Here is a 10,166-nt window from a genome sequence, read left to right on the forward strand (position 1 = left end):
TCATCATTAGAACATTTCCTCACTGTCGTATCTTCATAAATGCAAATTGTCCGCGCGTGTGGCTCAGATAAGAGATTAAACATTTAAAGTAGCAGTTTCTGACATTGTGCCTCCTTTAAATTAATGTGTTGTTTTGTCCCGCCCTTTTGAGGGTATAGTCATAAATTTATATACCTTGCTTTTCCGTTAAGCATTGGCTGAAAGACTGTAATCATGTCTATTAGTCTTCCCCGGCGTCGTTTGGCATTCCCTACACTTGTGAGGGTTTTATAAAAGGGTGATACGCATTCTATAGTTCCCCTTTATATTCTCAGTTATTTTCGATCATTTCGCTTTCTCTGTTTCTGCCTTTAGCTTTCTTTCTCTATCAGTTTCCTTTCCTTATTCTACTCCTTGCCCATTCATCCTTTGACCATGGCTCCTCACCAAAAGAACATTGAGTGCCCGTTCGTGGAATTCATTAGAGTTGTTGATACAACGGAGATGCTATTCGAGCGAGAGGTGGCCAGGGTGGCCGACGGTGGGAAGGGTTTTTGGCCACCTATGCCAGTAGCAAGGGGTGTGGGTGGGGTTTTTGATGCCGTTGACGGTAGTGACTGATGTGCCTTTACAGATGCTTGGATCAGTCGATGTCATTCAAGTGTAAGGAACCAAGGACCGATACCTCAAAGTCCCTAGTGAGTTATTCGGATTGGGCGCGCTATGTGTTGGAAAATCCAATATACTGTCGTCTGCTGCAAGATGCCGAGCTCCTCTGTTTTGTGGATTGCTACATGGATCTTCCCGGCAAAGAGGGGGTAAAGTATGTGATGCCCTTTCTTGAGTATTGGTGTTGCCGGACCCATACATTCGTGGGGGCATCTAGTGAATTCACTATCACCGTAGAAGATGTTGTTGCCTTGTTGGCATTACCCGTTGGTGGGTTGGTGTCTGCCCACCACCTATAGTTTCCCATGTTCAAAGCCCAAGTCGATTAGTCAACCGCCCAGGGTAAGATGCCACTCGAGGCATGGGTGGAGTATTGGTTTTGAGACCCATGGTAGGGGGGATGTGATGGTACAGGGGGCAGATAGCCAGTGCCATCTCGCTGCTTTCATTTTGTACATTGCATCCCATTTTCTCTTCCCCGAGTTGCCCGATTATGGCCTGTGCACGACATTGGTTTCGCTTGCCATGCTCCCTGCCAACGGTCATCAACTTCCGTTGGCATCTATATTCTTGGGGTATTTATACGAACAAATGGACGATACAGTCCAACAAATGATGGATTTGAGTTGTAAGAGACGGATCAGCTACATTTTTGCTCATTTCCTATTCATATACATGTGCGAGCGCCTTGACCTTTCCTATTCATAGTATGGGCTGATTTAGCAACATGAGTTTGGTCTTGGCCTAAGCCCAACCTAAGTGCATCAACTTCCAATCTGGTTGGATTTGGGTTTGACAAATTAAGCTTAGGGGTTGGGCTTGCGTTGAATTTAAATCCAACCCAAACCCACCCAACTTGCACCCCTAACGATTCAACTATTTGGTTAAAATGGGTCAACCAATGGTGTCATATTTAAATAATAACTATTAAAATATATAAATTTATCACATTAAACAAAAGATAAGTGTTATAAACAATAACTATTTTTTTAAATAAATTACAAGAATATAATAAAAATTTTAAAGTTGCACAAAAATGAGATATTTTTTCTTTCAAATCAAATGGTTAACAAATGATGTCATTATTATACAATAAAAACTAAACAAATTGATAAAAACAAAAGAATAGAAAATACAAAAAATTGTGCACATGTATTAACAATGAAAATGAAAATAAAAAATTTAAATCTACAAACACACAATACTTTGGTTATTTATATTTTTATAATGAGTTTAGATAAAAATACTGAAATTATCATTTTTTTAACTATTAATGAAATTATGCACAATTACTGGTTCATTCCGATGGCGCAAGCATTGATGAATAAAGTCATGAAGCATTTCTGCAGAAAAAAAAACGGAAGTCATGAAGCATAATGTATAAGGAATCTCGTGTAGACCCAAATTTGAGACCCACATGACGTCCATAATCGGATACCGATAAAACCGTGCACCTTAATTACACCGAAACACAAAATCATTCTTTTCCGAAAACCCGGCTGGACCTGATTGTCAATCTGCTAAGCTGAGCCTCCTCGTGGGTGTTGAAAGCGCCAACACTGTACTTGCTTGACCAGTGGGCAAGACAAGACTGGTCCAGCTGACACTTTCAGTTCTTTTGTTTAATCGGGTTATACTGGACCGATCAAATCGAACCGGACCGGTATCTTTGAAGAGTGAAGACCTTCGATCGGGTAGTGTGGGCTTCCCCAGTCCCCACCTTAACGTGGATAGTTCCGAAGACGGTAGACCGTCTGTTGGGTCTACCATTGAGGGTAGTCTATGAGATCTGCTCCTGGTATGAATGGGAAGTAGTGAAGTATTAGCATGTGCAATAGACCTTCTCTGAGTTTTATTGTCAAGAAATACCCAAACTACCCCTCCTCGAAATAAAACCCATAGTCTTTTCGTGGGTGGTTGAACCGGATTTGTTCAGCTAACAGCTGAACACCCGTAAATATTAGTGTTTTTTTTTCGAAATGCCGATGTGGTCGCTTGTGATTGTTGGGTTCAAATATCCCGTGAACCCACAAGTGCACAGAACGTGGACTTTCATAATCCAGGCTCGGGACCCAACTTTACACTATCTCGGCTTGGACTTCCGGCCGGGTCCATTAGAATTTTGACAAAAGCTAGCCCGAGCCCGACCCATCAACAGGTTTCGGACGTTCTAAAAATTCCGTCTCTTTTTCTGTCTGGCTGCTTATTCCCGTTTTGATAAGTATTTCTGTCCGGCTGCTTTGGATGGAGGTGAAGGACGTGGTAATTGCCGAAGGCCACCACCGCTCATTTCTTTCTGTTAGAATTTTAAACATAGCGTTGTAAGAATCGTGGTAGTTATTCTGCAACCTCTGTTACGCTTTGCCCTGTCTTTTAAATTGATTTTGTAACGGTCTAAATCCCTATCAATCGACGTGATCATCTAGTAATTACTATAAAAGAGTTGGTGTTTTCCATTCAGAGAAGAGGTCGATATCATGCTTCTAGAAAAGAGAAAATAGAGAACAAAACCACTCGATTTCCTCAGACTTACCTGCGAATGGCGATCCATGGCTCCAGAGCCAGTTCACTCAGGTGGAGCTTCGCAGCTTGAATTCCTATGTGAGTAATCCTCAAAAACCCTAAAACCCAAGTAGCTTTCTTGTTTGTGGGTTACTTCGATGTTTTGTCTGTTTTCTTGGTCTTGTATTTGAACCTGCAACGTTGGCGACTGGTTTCTGCAGCTCCTCTCAATGAGGAGGGAGCTCGGGCGAGTGACAATTAGACACTTGCCTTCCAGGACGCCGAAGCTGAAAACCGTTGGAGAGTCTTTGACTGAGGAAGAGAGGGCTGCGTGTTTGCTTGAATCGTATCGGGACATGGACGAGGAGGCAGAGGATTTTTAAGTCTTCCTTCGGGTGAGTACTATTATAGGATCTGCAGCTTGAATGCGTAACTGTTGAATTTGAATTCATTTTTTTTTATGCAGTTTATGGTTTTGGGTTGAGAAATTGGTACTGGGGTTAAGGATTTTAAGTAGAGTGAGCAAATCATATCGTTACAGGTCTATTTGAAACTGCAATCGCATGTGAATGCTGGAATTGGTAGCGGAGCAAAGAATTCGACTGCATTTCTGAAGGCTGCTACGATGACATTGCTTCACACCATCAGTGGATCTGAGAAAACGTCCTATGTTGCTCTTATAAACAACTACCTAGCAGAAGATCAGTTCTTGAAGAGATACCTTCCTATAGATCCTTCCACTAATGATCTCTTTGAGATTGTAAAAGATGGCGTTCTTCTATGGTGATTTCCCTGTTAAGCCCTTTGCTTTAATTTGAATTTGGAGATGGTTTTTCTTTCTTGGTTTTGGGGCTTTGTAATCTGAAGGCATATTCTTTGATGTAGTAAACTTATCAATGTGGCAGTCCCTGGGACCACCGATGAACGGGCAATCAATACAAAGAGGGTGCTGAACCCTTGGGAAAGGAATGAAAATCTTACACTATCCCTCATTTCTGCTAAGGCTATTGGGTGTACAGTAGTCAATATTGGCACGCAGGACTTCATAGAAGGGTAAGTATACATGTTGTTTCAGTTGTTAGTTCTTTTCAGTTTTCAAGAATATTTTGGTCCTGTCACTAGTTTTTTGATAGTTTTCTCAGTATTCTGTTCCATGCCAAAGTACAAAGAAGTAAAACCTATTAACCTAATATTCTATTAGGTTCTTTTCATATGAACCCTGAAGATTATCTAAAAAGTGCATGATAAAGCCTGTAAACTTCAAACAAGATTGGAGTTTGCTATCTTTGTTTATTTCATTATTCTGCCCTTGCTTGTACAATAGTCGATACCATATGCTTGTTAAGTACAATGTTAAGTTACATGTTTGGTGCTGTTGTAGTGCACATCATTCATACCTCTCAGTGAGCTATGTGACCCCAGTAGAGGGTATCTTGTGAATGATACATGTATAGTTGAAGCTGAGGTTGCAGTCCGTAGGGTTGTGGATTATTGGACATATGATTCAAAAAAGGAAACGGGTTATGTTGGACTTAAGAACCAAGGAGCAACCTGTTACATGAATTCTCTGCTCCAGACTCTGTACCATATTCCTTACTTCAGAAAGGTTAGAAACTTAGTATACATGCAGAAATTCTCTGTATCTAGTTCAGGGTAACTTATCATCTTATGAAGAAGAAAACCTTTTTTTTTGTCTGGAATTTATATATCAGGCTGTATACCACATGCCAACAACTGAGAATGATATGCCATCGGGAAGCATCCCTCTGGCTCTGCAGAGCTTATTCTACAAGCTCCAGTACAGTGACAACAGTGTTGCAACAAAAGAGCTTACCAAGTCTTTTGGATGGGACACATGATTATTTCATGCAGCATGATGTGCAAGAACTTAATAGGGTTTTGTGTGAAAAGCTTGAAGACAAAATGAAGGTGTTTTTTGGTGAACATAATCTTTTTTTAGAAAGTTTCATCTCATTGCCAGGACTATTTTGATTTTGATTTTTTGCTTGGGTGTTCAGGGGACTGTTGTAGAGGGTACAATACAGCAATTATTTGAAGGGCACCATATGAACTACATTGAATGCATCAATGTAGATTACAAGTCTACAAGGAAGGAGTCATTTTATGGTATTTTTGTTTTAATTTCAATCTGAATTGTAGAATGGATTTTATTGCCCTTGCCAATCTCCTGTGGTGCTGAAGTGCCCATGTATAAATGACAGATCTTCAGCTTGATGTCAAAGGCTGTAAAGATGTTTATGCTTTTTTTGATAAGTATGTAGAAGTTGAACGTCTTGAAGGTGATAACAAGTATCATGCTGAGCAACATGGGCTACAGGTATAAAGGCTGGATAACAATTTATGTGAAAAGCTTATAGAATTTCTGTGTCTAAATACGTGAATAAAAAGTGGCTCAAGGCAATTAGTTGTTTTTTTGATAAATCTTAAGGCAATTAGTTGTTTTTGATTTTTGATGACCTTTTTCCCATCCCCTCCAAAATGCAGCATTTTATTTTTTCCCCAAGCAAATGGTACGTTAAATGCTAACATACCATTGATAGCATATTAATTTATCTTATTCATTTGATGGGTAACTGTTAAATTTTATTAAACATGGAACAAAAAATGTCACATATAATGCATGCCATATATTCCTTAGCTTTAGACCTGTATTTGCCACCTAGTCCTTTCCTTTTCTCATTACATTCAACATTCAGACAATTGACTGCAAAATAGTTGAATCCCATTTGCCCCTTGTTTTGCCATTGCACCAGCTATACAGTTTATTAATAAGCTCTTTCCATTCTCATTAGGTCATGGTATTCCTCCCTTGTGCTTTTGCCTTCTTTGAGTGGATTACTCTGATTTGAAAGATAGAAATAGTTTCAAATGAAATAGTTTTCCTTTGTTGCAGAAATTGAACAAGAGGATAAAGGGAGAACATTGTTATAGTTGTTGTAGTCATCATTATCTAAGCCTTGTTTCAAGTTTCAACCATATGGGGTTGGCTACATGAATCCTGTTTCATTATTCCGTTTTCTTCAGTTTCATACATGTTAAATTATGAGCCCTTAAATCATTTCTTACTAGTTACTACTACAATCCATGTTCTTCTAGCCTTTTCAAATTATGGGCCCTTAAATTGTGAGTCCTTAAAACATTTCTTGGGCATCTATTTTCTTTTCTATTTTTCTTCCATTTGGTAGCTTTTCTTTTGGAATAACAAGTCTTTACACCTGATTTATTTTAGTCTTGTAGTAAGGAAAAATCTATTTGACTTGAGTTTGACCCACTTTTAAATGCTATTTAGTGTTCATTCATGTGAAATTGTAACCTTTTTTATATTTAATGAAAGCCTTATTTTATTCTTCTTATTATTAAAAAATGTTATTAAATGTTCATTTATCAAAAAAATGTTGTTAAATGTTCATTCTTTTTAAAATGTCTTTAGTATTGTCATATTATTAGCTGTTACAGATTTTAAAACTATATCTCTTGTTTCATTCTTCTCCAATGACCATGGTTTAAAATACTGACATGCATGATGCACATTTTTTTTTTCACATAATGTAATTCGAATAGTTGAAACTTTTTTTTTTCTGTCTGAGTTTTTTAATGATGGACATGTTGGGGGGTGTTTAGTGTTTGAACATAAGGAGACCCCCCCCCCCCTCAACGTTGCAATATTTTGAACCTTGCCTCAAACCAAAATCCTCCATGCACATATTGTACCCTACACTTGCTTTCCCCACAAATAAATTTATATATCCTTTATAATGATCTTCTATTCATTTGGAATTTCTTGTATTATGAGTCCCTCCTTGCGTAGAGGGTTTTCTTGTTGTTTGAGCATTTTTATTCTTTTTTTTGGGGGGTGGATAATAGGTTGTGATGGTGGTGGCATGCAATATTATCTAGTTATATTTGTCATTCAAAATAAAAATCTACATTGTATTAAATGAGAAAATACAAATGTCTTAATTTTTTATGCAGTGATTTGTTTGAATAACTTGTGATTTATTAAAAATAATAATAAAATTTTTTAGCTTTTAGCCATGTGAACTGATTTAGTTTAATGCTTAATTCTGGTAATTGAACAAAAAATTATGACATTTAGCATCTTTTTATTTATCTTTTCTTTTCATTTGGATTGGATTAAGTATGCTGCTTGAAGATGGTTATTAAAGGGACTACTACTATTTGATTCTTTCAGGATGCTAGAAAGGGGGTATACCAGTGCAGTTCCAGCGTTTGGTGGTTGTCAACCTAATATAACTGTTAGAGTTGTGGTCTTTCCTTGATGATTTGGTGGTTGTCAACCTAATATAACTGTCAACAGGAGGAGGTTGCAAAAGAGTTTGGTATACCAGTGCAGTTCCAGCGTTTTTGGCTTTGGGCAAAGCGTCAAAACCATACTTATCGCCCCAATCGGTCATTGACACATCAAGAAGAAGCACAATCTGTGAGTACTTTCTGCTGTTATCTCTTGTCTATGTATGATATTCTACTCTTATGTTCTATGAGTTATTATGAAGCAGAAACAAATATGACCTATAACTTTGGGGGGGGGGGGGGGGGGGGTTGAACCAACTTTAGGCCTGACCCCATGACCTAAACCTTAAAATCAAAGTCAATGCCCAAGTTTACCAACCCAAGCTTAGTTCAAGCTAATCCTATCACCACTTTCAGCTTATGTGAGCTTGGTCTGGTCTAGGCAAATTGGTTGGCCTTGAAAACCTTCCTGGAACTTATGTTTTGCATTTTAACTTTTCATTTAGGTTTTATAGTCTTTTATTTTTAATTTTTGGTATTGGGCTTGGGCTTCTATGAGCTAGGTATGACCTAGGGAAATTGGTGGGCATGGTTTTCAAAACTGGACCGAACTGGACAATCAAACTGCAAAAACTAGGAACTAGTCAGGTGACCGGTTCTGTTTTACCCCAGAACCATTATTTCCCCAAAAAACGTTGATTTGGTCAGCAAGCCACTGACCCAAGTGGTCGAACCGTCCAACGGTTTGTCTGTTATTTATTTATTTTTTAATTTTTTATTTTTTGTCAAAACGGGCCATCCATTCAGTTCGAATGGTCGAACCTTGAATTGGCAATCGGACCCCCGATCGGTTCATTGTCCGGTTCAATTTTAAAAACATTGTTGGTGGGGGTTTGAAAGCCTTCTTGGAACTCATGTTTTGCAAAAGCCCAAGCCGAGCTTGCCCAAGTTGCACCCCTACCATCGTTCTAATAATTTTTAGGTTCCATAAGAAGAGGGAAAGACCATATATATGTAGCCACAGGAACCTATTGTCTTCCACCTCTTCAGTGTCATTATTGGACACTCCAGCACACAAGCTCCAGTAGTTTAGTAGCACACCTACACCATTGAGAGGAGACCTTGGATGTGTCTGCTTCCCTGCTCAAGGGAAAGATGAAGAGGAAAAGAACCCCTACTAGATGTTTGACCCTCATCACCGAGGTGTTTCCCCATTTTTTGGACCACCCAACTTACCACCTGCCTGCAATCTAGGGGGTGCAACTTGGACGGGCTTGGGTTAGTAAGTTATATGAGCAATAAAACATGTGCTCCATACATACTTTAAAGCTATTTACCAATATAAGAAAATTGTAACTTTAAATATCACTTTTAGAGTTACAATATTTGCAACCACTTCCTCAAGATGATAATGGCTAATTCAGAAAAAACAGCAACCAACAGTTCACACTGAACGGATACAAAGGTCATGGCATTCACTTCTTGTATCTTGTTTGTATCTAAACAGATTTGATGCAGTAGCCCTGACTTAGGATTCAATGGTTGTGCCATGGTTGCCTACAATTGGCAGCCGGTGTTGTCAAAGGGTTGACCAAAACAGTGGGCCAGGCTATAATGGTTGCAGGGTTCATCTAAATAATCCTTTGTTGAAACAGTGAGTTAGGATCTGGCCATGGTTACCATGTGCATTGTCACTAGTTCTAAGGTGGTGGAGGAAAGAAAATGCTTCAAGTGCTGTTTAGTGGGCTGCTTTGTGGAAGAAGTGGGACATTGTAATAGGGCTGCAAGTCACACACCTGATTTGAAGAATTTAACTCTGTATTTTTAATATTGTTGAGCAAAGCAACTACTACAATCACAGGAGACCATGTAAGGAGAAATTTACATTCTTTATGATGACTTTTTTTCCCCTTTTTCTTGGTAAGCCTTAATTAGCTTGTAGTTTTGGTTGGATTACAAGTTTTCAGCCAGCAACATATTTCCATTAATGCCTTTACCAAAACATATTTCTAGCATTGCTTTTGATGAGTAAAATCGTCTGTATTGATGGTATGGTTTTTAATCAATGCTTTAGGTTTTGTTATATATACTTTTAATTTTAATTGGTTTGAACATTGTACATGGAAAGCAGGTGTAGTAGACTATTCTATTATCAATTTCTTTACCTGTTTATTATATCCCCAATTTGATTAATTTTATATATGTCAAAAGTTCTCAAGGATACAATCTTTTAGTATAAGCCTTTGATAATCTTAGATCCAGGTAAGTTTTGCATGCTTGCAGAGGGAGTGTCATTATACATCTATTATTGATTTATATATCTGTTGATTTTTTCTTTAATTGAATGAGTTTTATGTAAATCTCCTTATGACTATTATTTGGAATTTTAGTTTAGATAAGTGTTTTATAGATACCGAGATTACTTTCTGGGGACGTCATTTAATAGGAAAATAGATACAATTCACAGCTAGGTGATTTTGTCTGTTTTGCAATCATATATATTTTGTTTTGGTCAATAACCGAGATTTCATTAAATGATTAAAAAAGGAGTACATGGAAGGGGAGCTAAAATATCTTAATTCCCCACAAATGTCACCCAAAATACAACAACGGTTACAATGAGATTTCATTAAATGATTAAAAAAGGAGTACATGGAAGGGGAGCTAAAATATCTTAACTCCCCACAACTGTCACCCAAAATACAACAACAGTTACAATTGAGCCCAAAAAATAGAATTCCTAT

At 38.0% G+C, this 10,166-nt stretch overlaps 1 pseudogene across 1 annotated transcript; it reads left to right on the top strand.

Moving 5' to 3' along the window:
* The first annotated feature begins 414 nt into the window (after positions 1 to 414).
* LOC148803256 (ubiquitin C-terminal hydrolase 12-like) lies at positions 415 to 9,453 on the top strand (annotated as a pseudogene). The gene is made up of 10 exons (XR_016080425.1): positions 415 to 589; positions 3,617 to 3,641; positions 3,736 to 3,933; positions 4,036 to 4,096; positions 4,532 to 4,756; positions 4,863 to 5,079; positions 5,169 to 5,277; positions 5,373 to 5,488; positions 7,490 to 7,612; positions 8,930 to 9,453. The product of XR_016080425.1 is annotated as a ubiquitin C-terminal hydrolase 12-like (transcript).
* Positions 9,454 to 10,166: the final 713 nt, after the last annotated feature.

This window comes from Nelumbo nucifera, chromosome 1 (assembly GCF_055504915.1).
Source record: "Nelumbo nucifera cultivar China Antique chromosome 1, China Antique-T2T, whole genome shotgun sequence".
NCBI lineage: Eukaryota > Viridiplantae > Streptophyta > Magnoliopsida > Proteales > Nelumbonaceae > Nelumbo > Nelumbo nucifera.